A 14,215-nucleotide genomic window follows, 5' to 3' on the forward strand; every position below is an offset into this window, starting at 1 on the left:
TTGTATGCGTACATTTCCTAAACATAGATGAGTGTGTAGTATGCCTATTAACTGAATCTAGTTTTGAAAAGGTTGGATTAGCTAGACTGAAATTGAACGATACAAGTGGGAATTCGACTAAATACCTACAGCAGATTCTAAACATAGAGTAGGGTTTGTATAGAATGAAGACAAAATAGTGCAGGGTGTCGTGCTAAGGCCTATAAACACATGCCAGTTAACTTGGGATCTTGCTCTTGAAAGAAGCAGGTCACTTTAAGTCTCTTCTGAGCAGCAGGTTAAGTATGATTTTGTTGAGGTATTATTGAAAGTAAGGGCAGAGTCTTAATAATCCCAACCTTCCAATCAACATTGCAGACCGTCTATCCTTTGACATAGTATTTTTGCCACAACAATCTTAGTTATTTATTTATTCGTTTGCATTTTTTTCACGTAATTATTCTCATAATTGCCATTGCATTTTTACTCTTGATTTGCCTTAACATTTTTCAATATCAGTCAGTATACATTTTGCACTTATCTTTATTATTTTAATTTACCATTGTGTACTTAACTCGATTTTTTCATAACATTAATCATTGCCATAAATTGACCATTTCTATACCAGATTCGATCCCTATAGAGATGATCTCACTTATCACTTTATTACTTGATTTGATGTGTATACTTGCACAATTCGCATATAATATTCATACATGACAAGTTTTTGGCATCGTTGCTGGGGATCAGTAATTTGGTGTAATTTAGTTTGGTTATTTTACTTAATTTCATTAGTTTATTTTACTTAGTTTAATTTAATTTCTACAGGTTTGCCACCAGTGTAAGAGAAGAGGCATTTGCTAACAAATAATATCCTTTTAACCCAGAAGTAGAAAGAACTTTACAAAGAAGAAGGAAAGAACTGCAAAAAATGGCTATGAACGGGAATGATCCTGACCTCAATAATAATCTGAATGGTTAAGATGCTAATCCTCCTATTCGTAGGGTGATAGATGATTGTGATAGTCCAATCCTAGAGCATGTTGTGCTAATTTTGGATGACCTAAATCCAAGGATAGCTAGACTATAAATACAGGCTTAGCAGTTTAAGCTGAAACCGATAATGTTTCAGATGTTGCAAACAGTAGGACAGTTTGGTGGACTACCCACTAAAGATCCAAGGCTTCATTTATGACTTTTTCTAGAGGTTTGTAACTCGTTTAGACAACAGGGTGTTCTTGAAGACACTATGCAATTTAAGTTGTTTTCATATTCTTTAAGAGATCGTGCGAGAGCATGGTTGAGTAATTCGCTGTTGGGAATAGTGGCATCATGGAATGATCTTTGTCAAAGGTTTTTGCTACAATATAATCCCCCAAATATGAATTCCAAGCTTAGAAATAACATTACATCTTTTTGAAAATTGGAAGATGAAACACTATATGAGGCTTGGGAATGATTTAAAGATTTAATTTGGAAATGTATGATGCATAGATTCCAACACTGGACTCAGATGAAGATATTCTATAATGGCTTAAATTCACAGACGAGGATGGTAGTTGATGCTTCTTCTAACAGTACTTTTTTGGGACCGGCAAGAGAGTTATTGGTACTATGGACCTGGACGTAATCATTTCGTTGATAGCCTACGTATCTTCTTTGGCTAATATGATTAAACAAATGAAAAGACCTATTATAGTCTAAGAGATAAATTCAACTTAAATATTGTATGTTTATTATGGTGAATATTATGTGTTTGGTGAATACCCATCAAATCTAGCATCTATGTGCTACATGGGTAATTTCAACCAAAATAATAACCTCTATTCCAATACGTATAATCCTGGGTGGAAGCAACATCCGAACCTTAGTTGGAATAATTAAGGTGCGAGAATTTTAACAATACAGTAAGATAGAATGCCATCAATGCACTGCCTGGTTATACTCAACCTATGCCGAGGTAAAATATCCAATAAGGTCAAGCATCAGTTTTATTATTATCATCATCATCATCTATTGAAGCCTTACTGGAGGAATATATGGCCAAGAATGATGTTGTAATTCAGAGTCAGGCTAGGTCTCTCCGAGCTCTTGAGAATCAAGTGGGGCAAATAATGAATGCTTTAAATTTGAGACCACAAGGAGCGTTGCAAAGTGATACCAAGAATTCAAGATCATAAGGGAATGAACGATGTAAGGCCATCACTTTTAGAAGAAGAACTCAGCTTGATAATAATGCTCAAGATGCCACAGCAGAAGAGGACAATTTGAAAAACAACCAGGTAAAGATCCGTTATCTGAAAAACATACTGAACCTAAAAAGGGTAAGCAGCAAAATGATGTGGCAGAATCAAAACATATTGTCAATAAGAATGCCACGAAAAAACAATATTAGCAACTTGAAAGACGACCACCTTTACTTTTTCCTTAGCAATTTTATAATTCCAAGCAGGATATTCAGTTTAAAGATTTTTGAAGGTTTTGAAGCAACTCCATATCAATATACCACTGGTTGAAGCTTTGGAGAAAATGCCCAATTACGTGAAATTTATGAAAGATATATTGTAAAAGAAGCACATATTGGGAGAATTTGAAACTGTCGCTCTCACTGAAGGGTGCACAGTAATGTTGACAAATAAAGTACCTCTAAAGTTGAAGGACCCAAGGGGTTTCACTATCCCATATTCAATGGAAATCATTATGTTGGTAAGGCGTTATGTGATCTAGGAGTAAGTATAATTCTACTACTTATGTCTATTTTTAGGAAGCTAAGAATTGGAAAAACAAGACCTACTACAGTTACATTGCAACTGGCTGACCGATTCTATACATATCCTGAAGGTAAAATTGAAGATGTGCTCGTAAGAGTAGATAAATTTATCTTTCCTACAGATTCTCTTATTTTAGAATGTGAAGTTAACCAAGAAGTGTGAATTATTCTTGGAAGACCTTTTCTTGCTACTGGCAAGACTTTAATTGATGTATAGAAAGGCGAGCTGACCATGAAGGTAAATGATCAGCAGGTTACCTTAAGGTGTTTACTACTTTAAAATGTGTTGGCGTTAATGATGAATGCCACGCCATTAGGTTGATAGAAACAACAGTGGAGGAATTTACCAGATATTACCACATCAATTTCGATAGTGACAAAGACTCACTTGACCAGAGTGGTACAGTAAGTTTTGAAGAATTTGGTGAATTTATGGAAGCCAAGCAGATAGTAGATAGACTAGAGAAGAGGTTTGAACCATTGTATTTATCAAATCAACCTTTCAATCCTCCTAAACCTTATATAAAGGAACCTCCTACACTGGAGTTAAAACCTTTGCCACAGTAGTTGAAGTATGCATATTTGGGGTGAAAATAATACTTTGTTGGCATTAATTTTTGCGGAGCTAACACTCGATGTAACATCCCGAATTAGAGCCCAGTCAGAATAGTGGTTTCGGGACCACAAATCTAACGTTAAAATAATTATTTCATGATCATTATAAGTTTAGGATATGAAAATGAGCATGTTTTAAAGTTTCATGAAGAAATTCTATGTGTAAGGTGTCCAATTGGAAATTAGGGACCAAATTGAATAAATTTAAAAACTTGAGTTCTAGAAGAAATTTGTATGAAATTTCTTTGGAATGTTAATTAGAGGTCCTTAAAGAGTAATTTGCCCAATTTCCAAGTTTTTGGACAAAAATGGGCATGCATGGAAAATTTTGGAAGTTTAGTAAGGAAGAGCATTTTGGTCATTTGGTAATAAACTAAATAAAAAGGGAAAAATCAAGTTAAAATCAGCTCATTTTATTCTCCATGCCACCGAAATTATAAGGGTCTCCATAGCTAGGGTTTTCAACATTTTCAAGCTCAATAGTAAGTGCTCTCTAGCCCTATTTTTAATGTTCTTCATATTTTTGAGATCCTCGTAACATGCTCTCTCTATTTCTACCCATATTTCAAGCTAGGGTTCATGTTAAAAAATTTACCCATGCATGAGATTGTTTTTTAATGATTTATGAAGGGATATCAGAATTCAAAGGATGGTAAACAACATTTACTAAGTGGTTTTTCATGAAAATGGCTTAAAGGACTAAATTGTAAAGGTTGTGGAAATTGGGTAGCAAAATATAGAATGAAGGGAAAACATGAGCTGTTATGAGTTTGAATAACATTCGACTAGGCTTGGGCAGCCAAGGAATTACATGCATTTCATTATACGAGCCTTAGAACTAAATTGTAAAAGTGTGAAATGGTAGGGGTAAATTGGTCATTTTTCTTGAGGGTGAGTTTTAAGCCTAAAATGAATAATGTGATGTATGAATAACCTAATTTTATTGATATAGACCCCGAGGAACCAATTTCGGAGGTCGACCGTGGGAAGCAAAAGGTTTCGAAATAACCGAGACACGAAACCGAAGCAATTACCAGGTAAGTTCGTATAACCCGAAGTAAACTTTTAAAGTACTTAAATATGCATGTTTTTGAATGTATGAAAATTTAGATATATATTAATTGCATGATAATTCATGAAATGTGCTTATGTAAAATGAAAAATAATAAATGTCCCGGTTAAAATAGAAAAGGGAAATCTGATGGGTAAATTATGGCTTATATGACATGAGATCCTACATGTCTTGCAGAAAAGGATTTAGCCCGGACATGTAATCCGATGATTTCAAAAATGAAAGGACCTAGCCTGGACGGGTGTTCCTTGAGTGATCGAGCCTTCTGAAGAATATGGTGCATTAAGGATTTAGCTCGGACGGGTAATCCGATCGAGGACTGAATTTAGCCTGGACTGGTAATTCAGATCTGAGCCTATGAGAGCAATTGTCGTTAAAGGGAATTTAGCCAGGACTGGTAATCCCGACATTGCTCTATGAGTTATTACTACAAGGGATTTAGCCTGGACTGGTAATCTCGCCGTAAGATATAAGGTTCACGGGAGTGTGCACTGGAGATGATCACTTGTACGACTTGACGGTAATTGAGCTATCTATCGAGATTTCTGAGAAAGTTTAACGGGACTAACATAAGAAATAGAAATGGAAAAATTGAATTGTTGATCTCATCTAAGACTAATGACATGATGTATTGTTATGAGACTAACTTGTTGACTGAGTGCATATGATAGGGGAAATATTTCATGCTTGATAGAATTATTGCCTAATATGGTTGTATGCTAATTAACTGGTAAGTTTACTTTCCAGTTATTCGGACTTACTAAGCACATAAATGCTTATCCCCTTTCTCTTTTCCCTATCTTACAGAGCTCGTGGACTCGTGAAGATTAGAAGACAGTTGGAAAATCAACACACATCGACTGGTCCTACTTTGGTATATAGATACTTTCATTTTGTTTAATGGCATGTATAGGGTTTTTTGGTTATTTTGTTATATATGTCATTTGGCTAGCCAATGTAAGGGCCTAAATGGTATACTTATTCTTTTGTATATGACCATGAGATATAGCTTATATTGATGTAGGTTGTAAACCTACCAATGATGCATGTTTATGTTTAAATGTTTCATGAGATACGATGATGAGGCTTATCATGAATGGATGATTGAAATGGAACCTAATAATTTGAGAATGGACATAGCATACAATGGTATATGGCTATAATATGGCCTAAGTATAAAATGTGCTATGTTAACCCTTAATGCAAAAAGGATAATTTAGCATGTACTAAACCGATGAGATGAGGTTAACTTGTAATGAGTTATGTCAAGGTTGTTTAAAAGTATGATTAGGCCATTACATACCATTGAAATCTCTAAGTGTGTATGGATGATAGAAGATGACCAAATGCTTGGAAAATAGCCCTAAAAAGGTCCACACAGGTAAACACACGGGCATGTGTCTAGGACATGTGTGACACACGGTCAGCCCCCATGGGCGTGTTGTCTGGCTGTGTGTCCCCTGCACCTAAAATTTTAGGTCAGTTTGCATGGTAGTAAACACACGGACAGAGACACGACCGTGTGTCTCAACCGTGTGGAGGACACGGCCTAGCACACGGGTGTGTGCCTTGGCCATGTGCCTCAAAATGAATGATGATGTCTTAAACAGAATGTCTGGGTTTTTAGACACAAGCGATGACACGAGCGTGTCTAGGCTGTGTGAGGGACACAGGCTAGGGACATGGGCATGTGCTTAACCGTGTGAAAACCCCTGTAGGTTTGAAGTGAAAAATAGGCCCTAATAATTCAACACGGGTGGGACACACGAGCGTCCCTAAGCACACGGGCGTGTGCTTTGCCTCTACACGGGTGTGTGAGGCATAACCCTAGTAATTTTGCTAAAATTTTCTATAGCTCTTAGTTTAGTCCCAGATCACTTTTAACGTATGTTTTCGGCCTCGTAGGCCCATATAGGGACACTATGATGTTGTTTGATTGGTTTTAAATTAGAATGAAATTTTATAACCTGTATTTTCTGAAAATGTCCAAGTATATGTCTGCTAACGCCTCGTACCTTGTCTCAGCCTCGGGTACGATAAAGGGTGTTACACTCGAGCAAGAGGTAATGTTGTTAGAAGTTCTTTGGTGATTTAGGAAGGCATTTGGGTGGACCCTGATTGATATAAAGGGAATTAGCCCTGCATTCTGCATGCATAAGATTTTTTTTGAAGGATTACTGCAAGCTTAACAAGGCAACTAGGAAGGACTATTTGCCCTTACAATTCATCGATCAAATGCTGGATGGATTACCTGGGAAAGCTTTCTACTATTTTTTGGATGGTTATTTGGGATATAATCTGATTTTCAAAGCCCCCAATGAAAAAGAGAAGATAACTTTCACATGCCCATATGGTACTTTTGTGTTCAGACGGATGTCGTTTGGGTTATGTAATGACCCAACAACTTTTCAACGTTGTATTATAGCCATATTCTCTAACATGGTGGAAATTTTTCTTGAAGTCTTTATGGATGATTTTTCTATGTTCGGGAGTGATTTTGAAGATAGTTTGAAAAATCTGGAATTGGTTCTATGTCACTGTGAAGAAACGAATCTTGTTTTAATTTGGGAGGAAGGTCACTTTATGATTCGTGAAGGAATTGTTCTAGGGCATAGGATATCACAAAGAGGAATTGAAGTAGACAGAACAAAAATTCAAGTGATAGAAAAAGTGCCACCTCTCACCAGTGTCAAGGGTATTAGAAGCTTTTTAGGACATGCAGGTTTTTATAGAAGATTCATTAAGGATTTTTTTAAAGATATCTAAACCTTTGTGCACTTTGTTGGAGAAAAATAGACCTTTACAATTTTGATGAATGTTGTTTGGCAGTTGTTGAATAGTTAAAGGAAAAACTTATAGCAACACCAATTCTAGTAGCTCCAGAATGGACACTACTTTTTGAACTCTTGTGTAATGCCAAAAATTATGCTATGGAAGCCATACTGGGGTAGAGGAAAGACAAACTATTGCAGGCAATATACTATGCTATCAGACCTTTATCAGAAGCACAATTTAACTATACCACCACGAAAAAGGAATTATTGGTTATGGTGTTCGCGTTCGATAAATTCTGTTCTTATCTAGTTGGTATAAAGGTCATAATTGACACAGTTCACTCCACTATTAAGTATTAGTGAACAAGAAAGATACTAAGTCTAGGTTGATTAGGTGGATGTTGTTGCTACAAGAGTTTGACTTGGAAATTAGAGATCAAAAATGGACTGAGAATTAAGTGGTTGATCACTTGTTGAAGTTAAAATCTAGAAGTGAATGTGATCAAGATACACTTATTAAAGAAGAATTCCCAAAGGAGCAGTAGTTAATTGCCACGACATTACCTTGGTATGCTGGCATAATGAACTATTTATTGAGTGGTGCCCTATCTCAATAGTCAGAGAAGACAAAAATTTCTTCTTGATGCCAAGCACTATTATTGGGATGAACCTTTCTTGTTTAAACATTGTACTGATCAAACAATTAGGAAATGTGTTCCTGATAATGAAACACATAGCATTCTACAACATTGTCCTTCAACTCCGTATGAAGGACATTTCAGGGGGATGGGGATTGTTGCTGTGACAGCCCAAAATTGACCCTAGTCGGGAAGTGGTTTCGGGACCGCTAAACCGAGTCACTGAAAAGTTTGAATGTGATATTTATTGTCTAGAATATGTAATTATGAATGTATGAAAATTTCAAGCTTCGATTTAGTCGATTGCATGTGAATTCAGTTAGTAGGATTTGTGTGACACTTTTGAAATGTGATAGGCTAATCTATAAGGATCTAATAGTGCATGTAATAAAAAGGGAGGACTTGCATGTCAAATTTCCCCCCCTAATTAGTAGTGGCCGGCCATGCTATGAGTGGAAACATGTCATAAACATGTTATGTTAGTGAGGTATGTTAGGAAAAATAAAATAAGGAGTATGGGTAATAAAGAAATGAAAAAAAAAAGAAAGAATGTGTGTGAGTGTTCCCCCCCATTGCCGTGAGTTAAAGAAAAGAAAAAAAAATTGTTCATCCTTTTTCATTTCTTTTGGCCGAAAATTCTAAGGAAGGAGGAATTCATTTCTTTTGGCCGAAAATTCTAAGGAAGGAGGAAGGAGTTCTTGCTTCATGTTTGGTTTGGAAGAGGATTAGGAGGAGGTTTGGCCATACTTGTATCTAGATTAAGGTATGTTTGAGGTTGTGCCATGAGATTCATGCATGTTTTTAGTTGCTAGCTTGAGTTTTAATTAGCCCATGGTTCAAATCTTTGCTATGTCATGGGGATGATATTCGGCCTAGGTGGATTTTGTGTTAATGCCATTGCATGCTAAATATGAAGCTTGTTAATGATACATGTGATGGTGGATTGATGACTCTTGGATTTTCTTTTTAGCATTTTGAGTGAGACATTAAGTTCTTTGTTTAACCATGACCAAAATTGAAATGGTATGGTGTTGTGATGTATTCGGCCATGGTATATCCATAAGTATGATTTATGCTTATTGCATGGTAGGTAAGATTTGTGTTTTGGATTTATGTTCATGTTTAGTTATAATCAACTTTGAGATTCGACACTTGCACATATATATATGTTTGCACATGACGTATTGGTATGACATATACAATATCTCAAGGTATATATTTACATATTATGGTGTTTCGGTTATGGAGTACATGATGGATGCGTATTGAGTTATAATATGTAATGCATTAGTTAGTAAAAGGTATGCCATTTGTGTGTGGTATTGAGTATATAATTGGCCTCAACATAGACATGCATAATCGGCCACATGAATGAGTACATAGGTTGATGTGTTGTTCGGCCATAGGTAAGCATATTGAAGGCTCTATCTTGACTTAGAAAATTCAGCTAAGGAGAGTATTAACTAATGTGTTGAGTTTGATTCATGATTCCGTACATATGTGACTTTAATGTCTAATGAATATATGTGGGCCAAGTACCTTGAGTTCCACTTTTCGATGCTCAAATGATTAAATCAATTTATTTGTTAAATTAAGCTCAAGAGCAAAGGGGAACTAAATCCGATAAAGGGAAGGAAAAAGTGGTCGAATAGCCATCGAAATCTTTCGACAACATCCGAGGTAAGTTTTCGAGTAATGAGACTTAAATTATGATTCGATTAGATTATGTCTTAAGTAAATCAAAATCATGCTCTTATATGTGGCTATTGAGCCGAAATTGTAAATGTGATAAGTGTCTTGTGTTTGAGCTTTGGTAATGAAAATGAAATATGAATGTGTCATGATTTATTGATATATGTGCATGGTTACTCGAATGATATCCGGGCTAAGTCCCGAAGGCTTTTATGCTAAGCGACTACATCCGGACTAAGATCCGAAGGCATTTGTGCTAGCGACTATATCCGGGCTAAGTCCCGAAGGCATTTATGCTAGTGACCATATCCGGGTTAAGACCCGAAGGCCTTGTGCGAGTTGTTATATCCGGCTAAACCCCGAAGATGCTTGATTTGGGAACGAGCGATCTTGCTGTAAAAATTTAAATTAATACGCTCGTAAAATCCCAGCGATGAGTTACGTTTCGTGTGTGCTTTGAATTAGTTGATCCCTTACAAATCTGTATTCGCTCAGTCGATAAATGAGCTACCGGCCTTTGGCTAAGTTGATCTTTTGTGTATGAACATAAGGGTTGGTAATGTGAAGTAAGTATGATATTGAAAATTTGTGCATATGAAATTATCCGTTTAGCTATATGAATGCTATACTTTTGTTGTGTTGGAATCCCTTGCTCAAAACTTACTAAGCATAAATTGCTTACTCCGTTTCTTTGTTTCTCTGTTTTATAGATTTTGACTCGTCAGCTATCGGACTCGGGATTTTTGGAAGTCGAAGTCTCCCACACTACCAAAGCCCCCTTTTGGTACAATTTTGGTTGAACTTTGAAATGGCATGTATAGGACTACCCTTTTGTTGTTGGTCATGTACCCTTCGGTTTTGTGTAAATTTGGATAGCCATGCGAAAATGGCTTAAATATACTTTGATCATAGCATTATAATCATTTTGTATGTTGTCCGTCGAGAGGTATGGAAATGTTGGTAACGGTTAGCCATGGGAAGGGTTATTCTTGATCACTTTCGGAATATGTATGACAAACTCTAGTTGATCCATGGAGGATCATGAAATAGGTAAAGTTTACCTTAAAAAAACAGATGCTGGCAGCAGCAGTGATGTAGATGTGAAAAATCACTAAAAATAGTAGGAATGGAATTAAATAGTGAATAAATTATGTAAACGAACCTTGATGAATCTATTTTCATAGGAAAGTAACGAAACGATCATATGGACAGTATGTTAAGAGATATTCAGGTTCTCGTGAGACAGGGCCAGAACGGTTTCTGGATTCCCTGTTCCGACTTTGGAAATTCATTTTAAATTAACCAGAGATAATTAGAAGTCATGCCATATATGCATAGATTCCTTTTTGAGTTTAGTTTCTATAGAAACAAATGACATCAGTATTGAAGCCCTGTAAAGGGAGATATCCAAGTCGTAATGCGCAAAGGTCAGTGTAGTCGATCCCTGTAACATGGGAGACTTTGACTAATAAACTGTACTAATTGGCCCGACCAAAAATTCTAGAAAAAAATTTGTAGATGTATATATGAGTCTAGTTTTAGGGAAAAATCACGAAGTTGATTTTAGAGTTGTGAAACTCAAGATATGATTTTTAAGGTGACAGTGACGCAGTTAGCCAGCTTGCCTGGAAAATTTAAAATGGATTGTGCAAAGAAGTGATTTAAGTCTGCAAACCCCTCATGTCCGACTCAGGCGACGGACTCGGGTACGGGGTGTTACAATTTTATTGGTATCAGAGCTACGGTTTAGTCGATTCTAGGACTACCGTAATACGTTTGGGTCTAGCTATACATGCCATTTTGTGATTGTTTGATAGTGTGGTGATTTCTGACGATTGAAAATGTGTTTATTTATAGTAATGGATCCCGATCCCGACCGAGCTGTAGCTGATGATCTTGAGAGTGTGGCGCCTACTCCCGCACAAGGGACAGCTCCGGCGGACTCTCAACCGATTGCTAGTAATCCGAATGACGAAGCTAGACAAGCTTTCTATAGCGTAATGAATGATTGGTTCAACCAATACATTCGAACTAATACGGCTGTTCCACAACCTCCATTCCCAACTAATGCCACCCCCGCACCTACAATACCTCCGGCAACTGACCAAATAAGTCAAATAAGCCCCCAGTTGACAGAATCTGAAAACACGGGGCTACTGAATTTAAAGCTACGGACAGCAATGATGCCGAGCAAGATGAATTTTGGTTGGACAACACTATCCGGGTACTCGACGAGCTATCTTGCACACCCGATGAGTGCCTAAAGTGTACTATCTCCTTGCTACGTGATTCTGCCTACTATTGGTGGAATACGTTGACTTCTGTTGTGCCTAGAGAGCATGTAACTTGGGAGTTTTTCCAAACCGAGTTTCGGAAAAAGTATATCAGTCAGAGATTCATTGACCAAAAACGGAAGGAATTTCTTGAACTCAAACAAGGTTCCATGTCGGTTACCGACTATGAACGAAAATTTGTGAGGCTTAGCCGATATGCGCGAGAATGCATTTCTTCAAAAGCTGTGATGCGTAAACGTTTCGAGGATGGACTAAATGATGATATAAAGCTGTATGTTGGCATCTTGGAAATCCGAGAATTTGTGGTACTTGTTGAGCGAGCTTGTAAAGCCGAGGAGCTAAGTATGGAGAAAAGAAAAGCTGATATGGGAGCAAAGGAGTTTCGTAAGAGGTCTTCGGGGAAGCCCTTCCTACAGTCATCGAAGAAATTTAGAGATGACTTAGGCCGGTCTAGGGACACTTCGGGTTTCTCTAGACGAGATCGCGATCGACCCCCTGTGAGCACACGAGTCACTTCGGTCGCCAGTGTTGGAAATGATCGTCGGGACAGAACGGAATGCTGATATTGCGGTAAATGGCATTCGGGGAGTTGTAGATTCCATGACCGCTCCTGTTACAAGTGCGGATCAGTTGACCACTTCATTAAAGATTGCCCGAGGTTGTCTGAACAGAATGTAAATCAGAGTGGGAAACCGGGTGCTACCACTGCTCGAGGTAGACCATCTAGAAATACGGGCAATGATAGTAGTGGTTAGAGAGGATCTAGAGATGCTACGACCAGATCCGAGGCTCGCGCTCCTGCTAGGGCTTATGCTATACGCGCACGCGAGGATGCTTCCGCGCCAGATGTTATTACCGGTACTTTTACCCTCTTTGATACTAATGTGATTGCTTTGATTGACCCTGGTTCTACTCATTCTTATATATGCGAAACCTTAGCATCCAGTAAGACTTTACCTATTGAGTCTACTGAGTTCGTAATTCGGGTGTCAAATCCCTTGGGTCATTACGTGCTTGTCGACAAAGTGTGTAAGAAATGTCCCCTAGTAATTCGAGGTTCCTGTTTTCCGGCGGACTTGATGCTTTTGCCGTTTGATGAATTTGATGTTATTCTTGGTTTGGATTGGTTGACCGTGCATGATGCGGTTGTGAATTGCAAAAGCAAGACTATGGATTTGAGGTGCGCAAATAACGAGATGATCCGAGTTGAGTCTACGGACTTGGATGGGTTGCCAGCTGTAATATCCTCAATGTTGGCCCAGAAATATGTAAGAAAAGGGTGCGAAGCATACCTTGCGTATGTACTTGATGACAAAGAATTAGAAAAGAAACCCGAATCTGTGCCGGTGGTTTGTGAATACCCGGATGTTTTTCCTGAAGAATTACCGGGTTTACCACCTGTTCGGGAGGTAGAGTTTGGTATTGAGCTTGTACCTGGAACTACGCCAATTTCGATAGCTCCGTATCGTATGGCACCAACCGAGTTAAAGGAGTTGAAAGCTCAGTTGCAAGAGTTGACTGATAGAGGTTTCGCTCGACCAAGTTTCTCACCTTGGGGTGCACCAGTATTGTTTGTGAAGAAGAAGGACGGAACCATGAGGTTGTGCATCGACTATCGTCAGCTGAATAAAGTGACAATAAAGAATAAATATCCGATACCGCGTATTGATGATTTGTTTGATCAACTAAAGGGAGCCTCAGTGTTTTCAAAGATAGATTTGAGATCGGGTTATTATCAGTTGCGAATTCGAGATTCGGATATACCCAAAACTGCTTTCAGAACGAGATACGGCCACTACGAGTTCTTAGTGATGCCGTTTGGGCTCACTAATGCCCCTGCGGTATTTATGGACTTGATGAATCGGATTTTCAGACAGTATTTGGATCGGTTCGTAGTTGTGTTTATTGATGACATCTTGGTCTATTCAAGAGATGAGACCGAACATGCTGAGCACCTGAGATTAGTGTTGCAAATTTTACGGGATAAGCAGTTATATGCTAAGTTCAGTAAGTGTGAGTTCTGGTTAAGAGAGGTTAGCTTCTTGGGCCACGTGGTATCTGCATCGGGTATTCGAGTTGACCCGAACAAAATTTCAGCCATACTTAACTGGAAGCCTCCGAGAAAAATTACTGAGGTTCGGAGCTTTTTGGGACTTGCCGGTTACTACTGACGGTTTGTAAAAGGTTTCTCGATGATAGCCACACTGATGACGAAGCTACTTCAAAAAGATGTTAAGTTCGAATGGACGGAAAAATGTCAGAAAAGTTTTGATCAACTGAAAACTTATTTGACCGAAGCTCCAATTCTAGTGCAGCCCGAATCAGGCAAAGAGTTTGTCATTTATAGTGATGCGTCCCTACTTGGGTTAGGTTGCGTATTG

At 38.0% G+C, this 14,215-nt stretch overlaps 1 non-coding gene across 1 annotated transcript; it reads right to left on the minus strand.

The window, feature by feature from the left end:
- Positions 1–1,369: 1,369 nt before the first annotated feature.
- On the minus strand, positions 1,370–1,476 carry LOC121228804 (small nucleolar RNA R71). The gene has a single exon (XR_005926378.1). It is a non-coding gene; the product is annotated as a small nucleolar RNA R71 (small nucleolar RNA).
- Between the last annotated feature and the right edge of the window lie 12,739 nt (positions 1,477–14,215).

This window comes from Gossypium hirsutum, chromosome A04 (assembly GCF_007990345.1).
Source record: "Gossypium hirsutum isolate 1008001.06 chromosome A04, Gossypium_hirsutum_v2.1, whole genome shotgun sequence".
In the NCBI taxonomy this organism is placed as follows: Eukaryota; Viridiplantae; Streptophyta; class Magnoliopsida; order Malvales; family Malvaceae; genus Gossypium; species Gossypium hirsutum.